Here is an 11,247-nt window from a genome sequence, read left to right as displayed (position 1 = left end):
AAGTCCCCGAGATACTTGAAGTCCTCCACTTGGGGCAGGATCTCTCCCCCAACCCTGAGAGGGCATTCCACCCTTTTCCGGCTGAGGACCATGGTCTCGGATTTCATCTAGTGTAAAACCTGATTTGAATCTTAATCCACTGTAACCTCTTGTGAGATGTACAAATTACCAGTATTTAATTCACCTGTCAAACTGAGGTTAATGCCCACACAGGTTAAAAAATGTAAAAAAAAAAAGACTGCGGCACCTATAGGTGTATAGCCAAAGTAGTTACAGAAGAGGATATTGTTTTGGCATCCAACAGCAGGGGTATGCTAAACAGTTAACTAGCCCATCACAGAATGTGCAAATATGATTCTGTGGGGTTTGCCACTGTATATAGCTTATTATTGTGGATCTGAGCTTGTCTGAATTACTGGGAAATCAGCTGCAGTTGCATCACAACTTAAGGTGAGGGCTTATTTAAAGCAGGACAGTAACAAAAATAAAATATTAATAATTTAATTAGACGGAAAAAGCAACCCTGTTATTACATGAAACTGGAGGACATTCATCACCTGGGCAACACTGATCCATGGAACAATGTTTGGTGAAAATTTCAAACACGAGAGTAATTGTTACAGTTTACAGCTCCTCCCGGAGCAGCTTTAAGAAGAGTAGCAGACGTCTCTTTTTGGTTTTTGTTTGTTTGTTTTTTAGGGGTGTATCAGAAGGATCATCAGATAAAGCAGGAGTTGGTGAGAATTTTGAACTCAAAAGTAACTGTTGCAGCCTACATCTCCTCCTGGACCAGCTTTTAGAAGAGCAGTAGATGCAGAGATCTTTTTTAGCCTTTAAGGAGTGGATGTCAAGGATCATCAGACAAAGCAAAGGTTTGTAAACACCATGAAATGAGATTGGGAACTAAACTTTTTGTGTCAATAACCTTGAACCTGTTAACTTGGAACTAATTTGATCTGCTAACATGCTAAAGTCTCTCACAAAGCCTATCCATTATTTACACAACGTTCAGGCACATTTAAGATGTTATATAGGATGGCTACTGGATTAATTATATAAATATTAATTTATAAAGTTTGTAATTGTTTCGGCACTCTGGGTTTGAACTCTGTGAAGAGAGCCATACAAAAATAAACTGAACTGAATTGAATGTCACCTTTCACACAGCACATAAACCAGCTGTCTAAACAGACGCTTTGCAACAGTGACCAAGAAGAGAACACCAAAATAAAAAGCAAATACACAAAAAGTTAGCAAATGTGATATCACCAATCAGAATTTTAATAAAAACTGGGGAGCTTTGCCCCCTGCTCGCTTTGCTCGCCAACCCCCTGGCCATGCTACGAGCTAGCCTCTTTGTGGTTCTGCAACTCTCATATGGGGATGTGGATGTACAATTTAAACAGATTTTAATTTTCATGTGAAGTGTTACATTTGCATCCACGTGACATATAACTGCCGGAAATTGCATTTCGTTGCTTCCTCTCTATTAAATAAAACGACTTTTTCGAATGTTTAACTCTGAGATTTGTTAATTTTTATTTTAATTTATTTTAATTTTTTTCATTTTTTTCATTTTTATTACTATTTAATTTAATATTGTTTCTTTGTATCAGTATACTGCTGCTGGATTATGTGAATTTCCCCTTGGGATTAATAAAGTATCTATCTATCTATCTATCTATCTATCTATCTATCTATCTATCTATCTATCTATCTATCTATCTATCTATCTATCTATCTATCTATCTATCTATCTATCTAATTGTCTTTGCAAAAGCTATTCTAATGGGAAACTGTTAACGTTTTAATACGAATGGCAGATCAAGATCTCCTTTGGTGTCTAATGTTATCCGCGGGAGATGTACTACATTACCTTTCTTGGATACATCCTTCTTTCTACAGTAATTCGTGTGATGGAAGACCGGACAGTGTTAACGGTTGTAGATATTCTTTGTGATATTGTAAGTTGATGTTTTCATCTTCCGCACCAACTGTTTCAGGATAGTCTATTGATATTCATTTAACCATTTTGCCATGCTACCGATTGACATTTTTGGCGTAAATTCGTTTGACTTCCTTGTTTCTCGGTGCTAGGATTGCCTGTGTACTCATTTTTTCTGTTGATAACCCTTTGCGATGAAATTCTTCAATAAGATTTGGACATAATATGTCTCCTTTAATTAGGAACTTAAAGTGAGGAAAACGTTAAAATTTATAAGAGCTGAGAGCGCAGGAAGTGTGGCTGACAAAAGCATTCACAAGACTGAGAGGTGACAGTACCGTGGTCTTGTTTGAAAATGTTTGAGAGGAGGGTGTGACTTTTAAAAATATCATGGCAATATTCTCATCTCACGGGACTTGAAAAAATCTTTTCCAAAAAGTCTGGTCTCGTCTCCTAAAATGTCTCATCGCATAAAAAGATTTTTCTGTATAATAGAGAGACATAAACAAAACAAGAAACTATTGCAACCAGTGGCAAGAAAGAAAATGTTAAATTCATAATATTCCACATGGTCCAATATGTCTTTTCACACAAGTGATTTATTTCATTTTAATGTTAATTTACTTTATGTATTGAGATGATGCCTGGAAAGATTTTTATAGTAGTATAAAAAAAAAACAGACGTATTGAATTTCCTTCAACCAACCCTTATTGTAACATCAAAATAGTTAGCTTGATGTTCGACATCTTTGAAGCGTCATATCTCCGAAATGAAAAGAGCAATGTCATTTAAGCCAGTTGTGAAATAAAATCAAATTTTGCCACAAATATTGAAATACTGTTTTACATTATAACTTGTGATACTACATTTTAAATTATTATTATACAGTAGAATGACAACTTGCACATAATCCATGTAATACAGCAGGAAATATCTGCAAATTATTTGGTGGTTAATTTAAAAGTCACAGCTTAATACTACATATGGTAGTTCAAATTTTTTTTTTCTATAAGAACACAAAGGAAATTAGCAAACATTGAAAAGGCAAATTTCTCAGATGGTGTATTTGAGTTTCAACATTGTTGAAGGTAGGAAGGCTGAAGACATTATTTTAAACAGAATCTCTTTTCTGAAAGCTCTTTATCTAATTGATACTGGAACGTCAGTTCATAGCAGGGTCCACACATCCTCACTGAAGCAGGACCACCTTAAACTACTTGTACTTACCAACACGTATTTGGAAATGGGTGAGTTAAACTCACAGCAGGCATGGAGGGAACATGCAAACAACTTCTTCTAAAATGACTCATTTTTCGGTGTTAGTAAGAGGCAGAAATTTTTTAACATTCATCTTTGTCTTACTGCAACAAGAAAAAAAACAGATCCCCCCCGCCCCCCATGCAAAATTCTGAAAACAAAACATTTTAATGTGCCTGAGTCACTTTTTCCGCCGCCATAATCCATTGAGGGTTTAGGCAAAAAATTTGAAATGCAAATATTACAGGTTCAGCAAACCAAGCTTCGGTGCACTTCGCGCAGGCGCCGTTAGACTATTACCAAAACTTGTAGAATTCGGGGAAATTTGTTCTATTACCAAAAGTCTCAGAGTATTCGCGCAGAACAAATGATCGTATTGTTAATTACGGCGCATAGCATTCTAACCCACTCGATCCAATTCACGTGTGTGTGTGTCTGTGTGTGTCTGTGCGTGTGTGCGTGTGTGTGTGTGTGTGTGTGTGTTTGAAACCTATACTACAGATGGCCACAAGCTAGATCAAGAGACCTTTCCCCTCACGTAAAGGTAAACACTGCTTGCTCTTGAGAGACACGTAATAAATCGGTTACCGTAGCGTTACGGTGACGTCATCACCGCCCCAAAGTAAAGCGGCTGTACTTCTGGAGCTACATGAATATTGGTTCAGCTCAGCAGGAGATGCAAATTTTTCTGCGTTTGAAGTTACATTACCTTTGAATGCCCATTTAAGGATCGTGTAGTTTTTATTATTAAACATCTTTAGCATTGTGGGAAAAGCAAGGAGAGTATTCCGACTAAAGAAATATTACCAATATAAAGTTAGCTTGATTACCTTGGTTGAAAACTTGTCGGAGATAACTAGAACATGTCCATCTGTTTTAACTAAACCTACATAAATACAACGCAACGAGCTTTTAATGTGGGTTACGGTGAGAGCTTTTCTTAAAATTTCTGATTCTAATTTTATCCTTTATTTGTATCTAGTTCGCAGAACATCTTAACTGTCCTAACGGCCCTAACTGTAGTTAATCGCACTAACGGGGATGCCCTCGATTGCCACTAACAGGTCTCTCCATTTCGCGCCGTCTTCCTAATGATAGTTTTTGTTTGCACTTCGTAAACCCCATCATTAGGGTCTCAGGTTATTCTCCTACTACGCCTTTAATTAAATTTCACCTCTTTGTACGGTGTGTAACTCTATCTACACTCGGCGGATCCCGTTTCGTTACCTGCTGCCAGCACTCCAGAATGAGTCCCACCAGGATGAGCCGCGGCACTTGAGGGTGGATCGTACCTTTGCCTCTGAGGGAGGATCTTTTCCTTGTTCTTAGGCAGACAACGGTCGCTGTGTATTCCTCTGGAGTCTCTCCTTGTTAATGGGTATACGCTAGAGTTGTCGGTGCCAATCGGTGAACAGATGAGGGTGGAGAGGTAGGGGTGACACTTTTACCTACAAACTCCGAAGGTCGTCAGAAGACCAGAAGACGACTAACGTTAAAATCCACAGCTGCTTGGAGCGCCAGGCATCCCGCACTGTGGTGACTGGTTTGGGGTCCCAACAGGTTAGTGTCTGTTTAACTTTGTCAAGTAAATTCAAGATACAGACAAGGCAGAAATGGGGTCGCCGCGGGGCGAGTGCATGAAGACAAAAGGCCATTGTACATGCAAATAGAACATGCAAGACGGTCTCAGTCACGTGAGAATAGATAGAAGTTATGTTGTGCACGTTGAAGCTGTGACCTGCTTCTTCAGATTTATTTTCATCCACATATTTAAAAGTTCTATACAATAACATACCGGGACACTGCCTGTCACGCCGCAGGCGAAAAGACCCTGCGTTGCGGGAAACATAAAGACGCTTCTTAACTTCGCTTGATGCAGGTGTCCGGCTGTCGATAAAGACGATAAACATTCACTCCTTCTGTTTATTAAAAACAACCTTTTTTATTTAAATAAAACACTCACCATTAAGAACACCAGACCAAAGCAATCTACGTGAAGCGAGGACTGTTTACCATATACTAGGAAGGCAGGTCGAGCTCTTTCTGTTCCAGCTCATAATTCCCAGTAGAGTCCCGTTATAACCTGTTGCGAAATGAGGAGGGAAAAAATCTCAAGGTAGCGCATCGCTTATAGACAAGTCAATGCACACGATCCTCGGAATGGTAATGAAGTTGAAGACACGTACAAATTAACGGCAGACACTGTATTTGCCCTAGCAATATTCCATACACAAAACGTTACGATCCACGTGCTTATTAATAATACATCTGAAGCAATTCCATAAATATTCTCAATAACAAAACTGCATACAGAAAAAACATCACATACAAGCAGGGGCGCAGCTAGGAGCAGATTTTAGGGTGGGCGTTTGTAAAAGTGGGTGTTCTAGTTTTTAGTAAGATATACAAGGGTACTTTTCCAAAACATACAGTGGTGTGAAAAACTCTTTGCCCCCTTCCTGATTTCTTATTCTTTTGCATGTTTGTCACACAAAATGTTTCTGATCATCAAACACATTTAACCATTAGTCAAATATAACACAAGTAAACACAAAATGCAGTTTTTAAATGATGGTTTTTATTATTTAGGGAGAAAAAAAAATCCAAACCTACATGGCCCTGTGTGAAAAACATGCAAAAGAATAAGAAATCAGGAAGGGGGCAAATAGTAGTCCAGATACAAAATCTGTAAAGAGGACAGACGTCGGGGCTTTAAATTGAAGTAGTCTATGATTTCGTCACGTTTTTGATTTTCTGCAAGATCGTGTTCAGATGATAAGACAGTCAAGTTGCTGAGACGAACTAATGACACTGAAGATCTCAAATGCGTCTTGATCCTATTTATGGATGAATAAACTCCCTCAACACTGCAAGATGCACTTGGAAGTGTGGCCATTACTCGCAACAAATTATTAACATTAAAGTTAAGGAGAGCACCTCCTAAAAGAGATAACAATTTTTGCTGTCTTGTTTCCACTCTTCTGTTAATTTGTTGGACAAACGCTGCGCATTCTGCATCCTGGATATTTATTCCATATAGCGAAACGAGGCCTTCTGAAAAACCTTGATATTTCCGTTTGTTATATGTCAAAAACAATCCCTCAAAATAAAATTAAAAAAACTATCTCTTGATGCTCGTTGAAAATGCTCAAGCAACTTAAGGTTCTGTTTACTGTCTAATGACTACTACCAATCTGGTTACACATACACCTTGACACGTTTTGGTGTCTGTCAAAATTGACATTTACAAATACAATTATGTATAAAAGTCCTCATAATTGAATTTATTATATGTACCAGTTGAGATGGACTATTTTGTTTTCTTCACGAGTTACACTTTTAGTAATTTATCATGCTGCCTCGCAGTAAGGAGACCTAGGTTTGCTTCCCGGGTCCTCCCCTGCGTGGAGTTTGCATGTTCTCCCCGTGTCTGCCTGGGTTTCCTCCGGGTGCTCCGGTTTCCTCCCACAGTCCAAAGACATGCAGCTTAGGTGCATTGGCGATCCTAAATTGTCCCTAGTGTGTGTGTGCCCTGCGGTGGGCTGGCGCCCTGCCCGGGGTTTGTTCCTGCCTTGCGCCCTCTGCTGGCTGGGATTGGCTCCAGCAGACCTGCGTGACCCAGTAGTTAGGATATGGTGGGTTGGAGACTGACTGACTAATTTATCATCCCCCTCAACATTTATTTTGAGGGCAACTTGCTGAAATTTCAAAATCCATCAAAGTGCAGTTCAGTGCATTTTAGCCATTTGCAAAGCATTTGTACAAAGCTATACTGTATAATAAATAATAAGCTAAAGCAAATAAAAAATAAATATTCATAAATGTGTCTTGAATATCTTTAGCAAGTAAATTTACTTGGGCAACACTTTAAAATGGGGGCCACCATTTGCTGACCTCTTTTGTTACTGCTCTGCTATGTTAAAATGGACACTTTTTTGTCCTAGTCCTACCATACACCAAAGGTTACTTATCTGTGTTTATGTTAGATCAGTTCCATAAGACCTTTACAAATGCTCCAAAGTTCAAAGCTGTGCACACTGCATTAACTGGGTGGACTTTAAATTGCCCAATACACATGACACTATAAAATAGCTGGCATCTTTAGTGCATCTATAAATCCTACACTGGTATGTAACAAGTGTACCAAGTTTGAATTATGTTATAATACGCGACTATTAGTTGTACTACAGCAAGCCATTTTAGCCATTCTAAAGTGACCTATCACTCTGAAACCCATGTCATCCAACTCAGGGTCACAGGTGGCTGGAGTCTATCCCTGCAGCACCGAATGCAAGGCAGGAACTGGCCATGGACAATACAAAAGTCAGTAGCAGGGTCCACTTATGCACACAACAGGGCTAATTTGGAACTGGCAAATATGCTAACGTACAGAAAAATTGAAATATTTAAAAGAAAACCCATGGAAACATGGAAAGAACATGCAAACTCCACATTATACCAATAGCAATATGTCTGCATAATGACACACTGTGACTGTGACTACCAAGTCAGAACATTTCTCTCTTTTTAATTTTCTTGTTTTATAGTCATCCTGGTGTGTGTTCTGACCAAAGTGTGTGTGTATATATATTTTTTTTTTTCTATGTATGTATGTATTCATTTAAAGAGCTTCTGGAAAAAAAAAAAAATCCCCTGGGGACAAAGTAGTACTAGGATGTCGTACTGTGTTATCCATTATGAATGTAGTGATGCCTGAAGAAGGAAGGGGCCTGAGTTGCCTCGAATGCTTGCATATTGTAATCTTTTTAGTTAGCCAATAAAATGTGTCATTTTGCTTGACTTCTCACTACCCTGGGGACAAATAAAGTTCTATCTATCTATCTGTTATATAGTGCCTTATCTATCTATCTATCTATCTATCTATCTATCTATCTATCTATCTATCTATCTATCTATCTATCTATCTATCTATCTATCTATCTATCTACAATGAGGGAAGAGAGTTTCTTATTCTAAAGTGTTGCCAATATTCATTTATTAAAGCTCAAACCACTGTGCTGTAACTAAATTAATTTAGCTTTACCAAACCATCCTCTCCTTAACAATATTTTAAGAAATAATTAAAATAAAACTAAAGTTGGAGTTGGATTAGGACTGTTGGATGAAGTGTCAATCCATTTTAATTGTGACCATTGTCACCATAACGGTGACAACTTAGAGTGTAAAATACAACACAAATATTTCTTTATTTCCTATGTCGCATTTATTATTATTTTAGTAATTAATAATTTTTGGTATTTTAGTATTACCCACTGATGATGATGTTAATAATAATAATAATAATAATAATTATTATTATTATAATTGTTTGCACATCCTAACATTTCTAGCATCCTGAAATCAGTATGTATGGATTTTGCACTTTCCACCTACATCACCAAAGTCATTCTGGTGATGGTTGTGATAGGTGGTCCCAAATAAGCCCAAATGGGTGTGTGGGCTCTGAGGTGGGCTTGGAACCCTGTCCATTTTGTTTCCTGCCTTCTGCCCAGTGCTTCTAAGTGAACTGTGACCCTAAATTAGATTTAGTAGGTGTGAGAGTGTTTTTATTAATTAGTTTATGATGATTATTAATATTATTATTACTAGAGGGCTTCGCCCCCTGCTCGCTTCACTCACCAACCCCCGTGTTTGGTTTTCCAAATACACACTTTTAAGATTTTTTTTTCTTTGAACTTCTGTAAAAACAATATTTATAATCTTGCGAGTCCCATGGTGCTGAATCTTTTTAATGAGGTCAGTGAGACATGTGTTTAATGACTTTGTACCATAATTCAGGATAGGTTTCTCTGTTTGGAATTTCAGCACAGACAAAACGAGCTACATCATCAGCAGTTAATATTTTTTTTTACAAAGTAACCAACAACTGCATATGAGGTAAACTTCGTTTTTGAAATTCAAGATTTAAGATTCTTTATTTGTCACAAGCATAGTTATACAGGACAACACGCAGTAAAATGCATACGGATCCGCTTATCAAAAAACTGTACAAAGTTAGAAGAATATCAGTTAGATTAACAAAAAGTCATAGATTGAAAGACACCAGTATAGTAGAACATAATAAATAAGTAAAATTATGTGAATAAAGTAGAATTAAGTGTTAAGGTGCAATAGTGTAGTGATTATTGTGCAAAACCAAAGTTAGACGGGTGCATAGTTAAATGAAGCAGTTTGTTTGTTTGCGCTACTGCGATTTTTACTTTCTTTTTTTATATTTTCTAATTTTCCTACTTTCATATTCTTTATCTTTCTGCACATGTGTATCGTGCCAACGTTTTTTTTTTCTGAGCCTTTCTAATTTTACTGCTTTGATAATCTCCAACCTGCTCTGCATGTGTTTAGCGCCAATGTTTGTAAACGTCTTTATGAAGTTCTACTTTGTCTTTACTCTGTCTTTTAATTCTGAGCCGGATTGGACGTGCTTTTTTTTCCAATTACACTTGTTCCAGACTGATAATTACTTTCCTTATTTCTGAATTTGCACCTCGATTATTCTTTTTTGCTCTTTTTTCTCTTATATATATATAGCAAAATACCCGCGCTTCGCAGCGAAGTCGTGTGTTAAAGAAGTTATGAAAAGAAAAGGAAACATTTTAAAAATAACGTAACATGATTGTCAAAGTAATTGTTTTGTGTATTTGGCGGCAGCGTCACGAAGTTGTTTTCGGTAGCTGCATCAGAAAATGTACCACGTCTGACACGCCTCCTTTTTACTGTTTTCTCACAGCTTGGATTGCTGCTCTCATAATGGGTTTGAGTCTACACATATATATATATATATATATATATATATACATACATACATACATATATACATATATATACACATACATATCTACATATACACTTATATATATACAAACCCATCTACATTATATATACACACACATACATACAAACATACACACAGGTATATATGTGTATATATATATGTATGTGTCTATATGTGTGTCTATAGTACAGGTACATTGAGCCCTACTGGAGTGGTTGCGGGTAAACCACATTTTAAAGACGGTGTAACACAACAGGTAAGTAGTACTAACAGCAGCTAAAATGTATATGGATGATCTCTCGGTAGTAGATCCCTTTTGAAAGGCGCTACACGACGGCTGTGGTATAGAAATTACATTTTCCATGTGAACGTCCAAATTTCTGCCTCTGGTAATGTGCCTTACCGGCATTACCAGCAATTAAAGAAAATTAGTTTTGTGTCCTCTGCAGTGTTAAGAGAGAAAGGGTTTGGTTTGGGATAAAAGGAAAAAAGGTGTAAAGAAAGGAAAGTTGCCTTTTTCTTTTATATAGTATAGAGAGATCTGTTCGCTGACGTTATGATCGCCTTTTGGGGACAGTCGCGGTGGGTCTTGTGTAGACTGGTGAGACGTCCCTGCCATTAATCGGCTGTGATGGCACTGTCAGTCCTCCACTCCTGTGCGTGTCTTCATAATTCGAGCTGACAACCTCATAATCGTATACTGCAAAAAGAAAGTGCTGCCTTAATATTAGTTTGCCACGGTGTAGAAAAGGGGTCCCGTGTTTGCACTTGTCTGGGCTATAGCTCAGGGGGAGGAGGAAAAAAATTAAAAGTGCTCACTTTGACTTAAGGCAGAAGCGCAGTCAGCGTCTCAAAGGCCGGCACAGCTATGCACGCGCGCTGGCTGCTCGACTTTTGCAGGGCAGGAGACGCCACTTTTTGCAGACTCGTTCACGTGATCAAAAGTCTCAGCGCTCTTTGGAGGTCATTCATATATATATATGTAGCAAAATACCTGCACTTCACAGTGGAGAAGTAGTGTGTTAAAGAAGTAATGAAAAAGAAAAGGAAACATTTTAATAATAACGTAACATGATTGGCATTGTCATTGTCATGAGTTTTGCTGTCATATATATATACATATATACACACACACATAAACATATATATACACATATACACACATATATACAATATATATACATACACATCCACATATATATACATATATATATATATATATATGCACAAAACCACGCTTTTATCAAGGCT

The 11,247-nt window shown here is 37.6% G+C and overlaps 1 protein-coding gene across 2 annotated transcripts in view; it reads left to right on the top strand.

Annotated features, from left to right (window-relative positions):
• Positions 1-719: 719 nt before the first annotated feature.
• The window catches only part of gramd1c (GRAM domain containing 1c), a 105,492-nt gene continuing 94,964 nt past the window's right edge, over positions 720-11,247 (top strand). Inside the window, exon 1 of one of the 2 annotated variants that reach the window (XM_039744098.1) lies at positions 720-872. The gene's annotated coding sequence lies outside the window, so the exon portion shown is untranslated. Of the gene's footprint in view, positions 873-4,589; positions 4,764-11,247 lie in introns of those variants that run through there. The other variant, XM_039744099.1, reaches the window with a different exon arrangement.

This window comes from Polypterus senegalus, chromosome 2, assembly GCF_016835505.1.
Source record: "Polypterus senegalus isolate Bchr_013 chromosome 2, ASM1683550v1, whole genome shotgun sequence".
Lineage (NCBI taxonomy): Eukaryota > Metazoa > Chordata > Cladistia > Polypteriformes > Polypteridae > Polypterus > Polypterus senegalus.
Note: the sequence above shows the minus strand (reverse complement) of the source record. Positions and strands in the feature narration are given on the sequence as shown.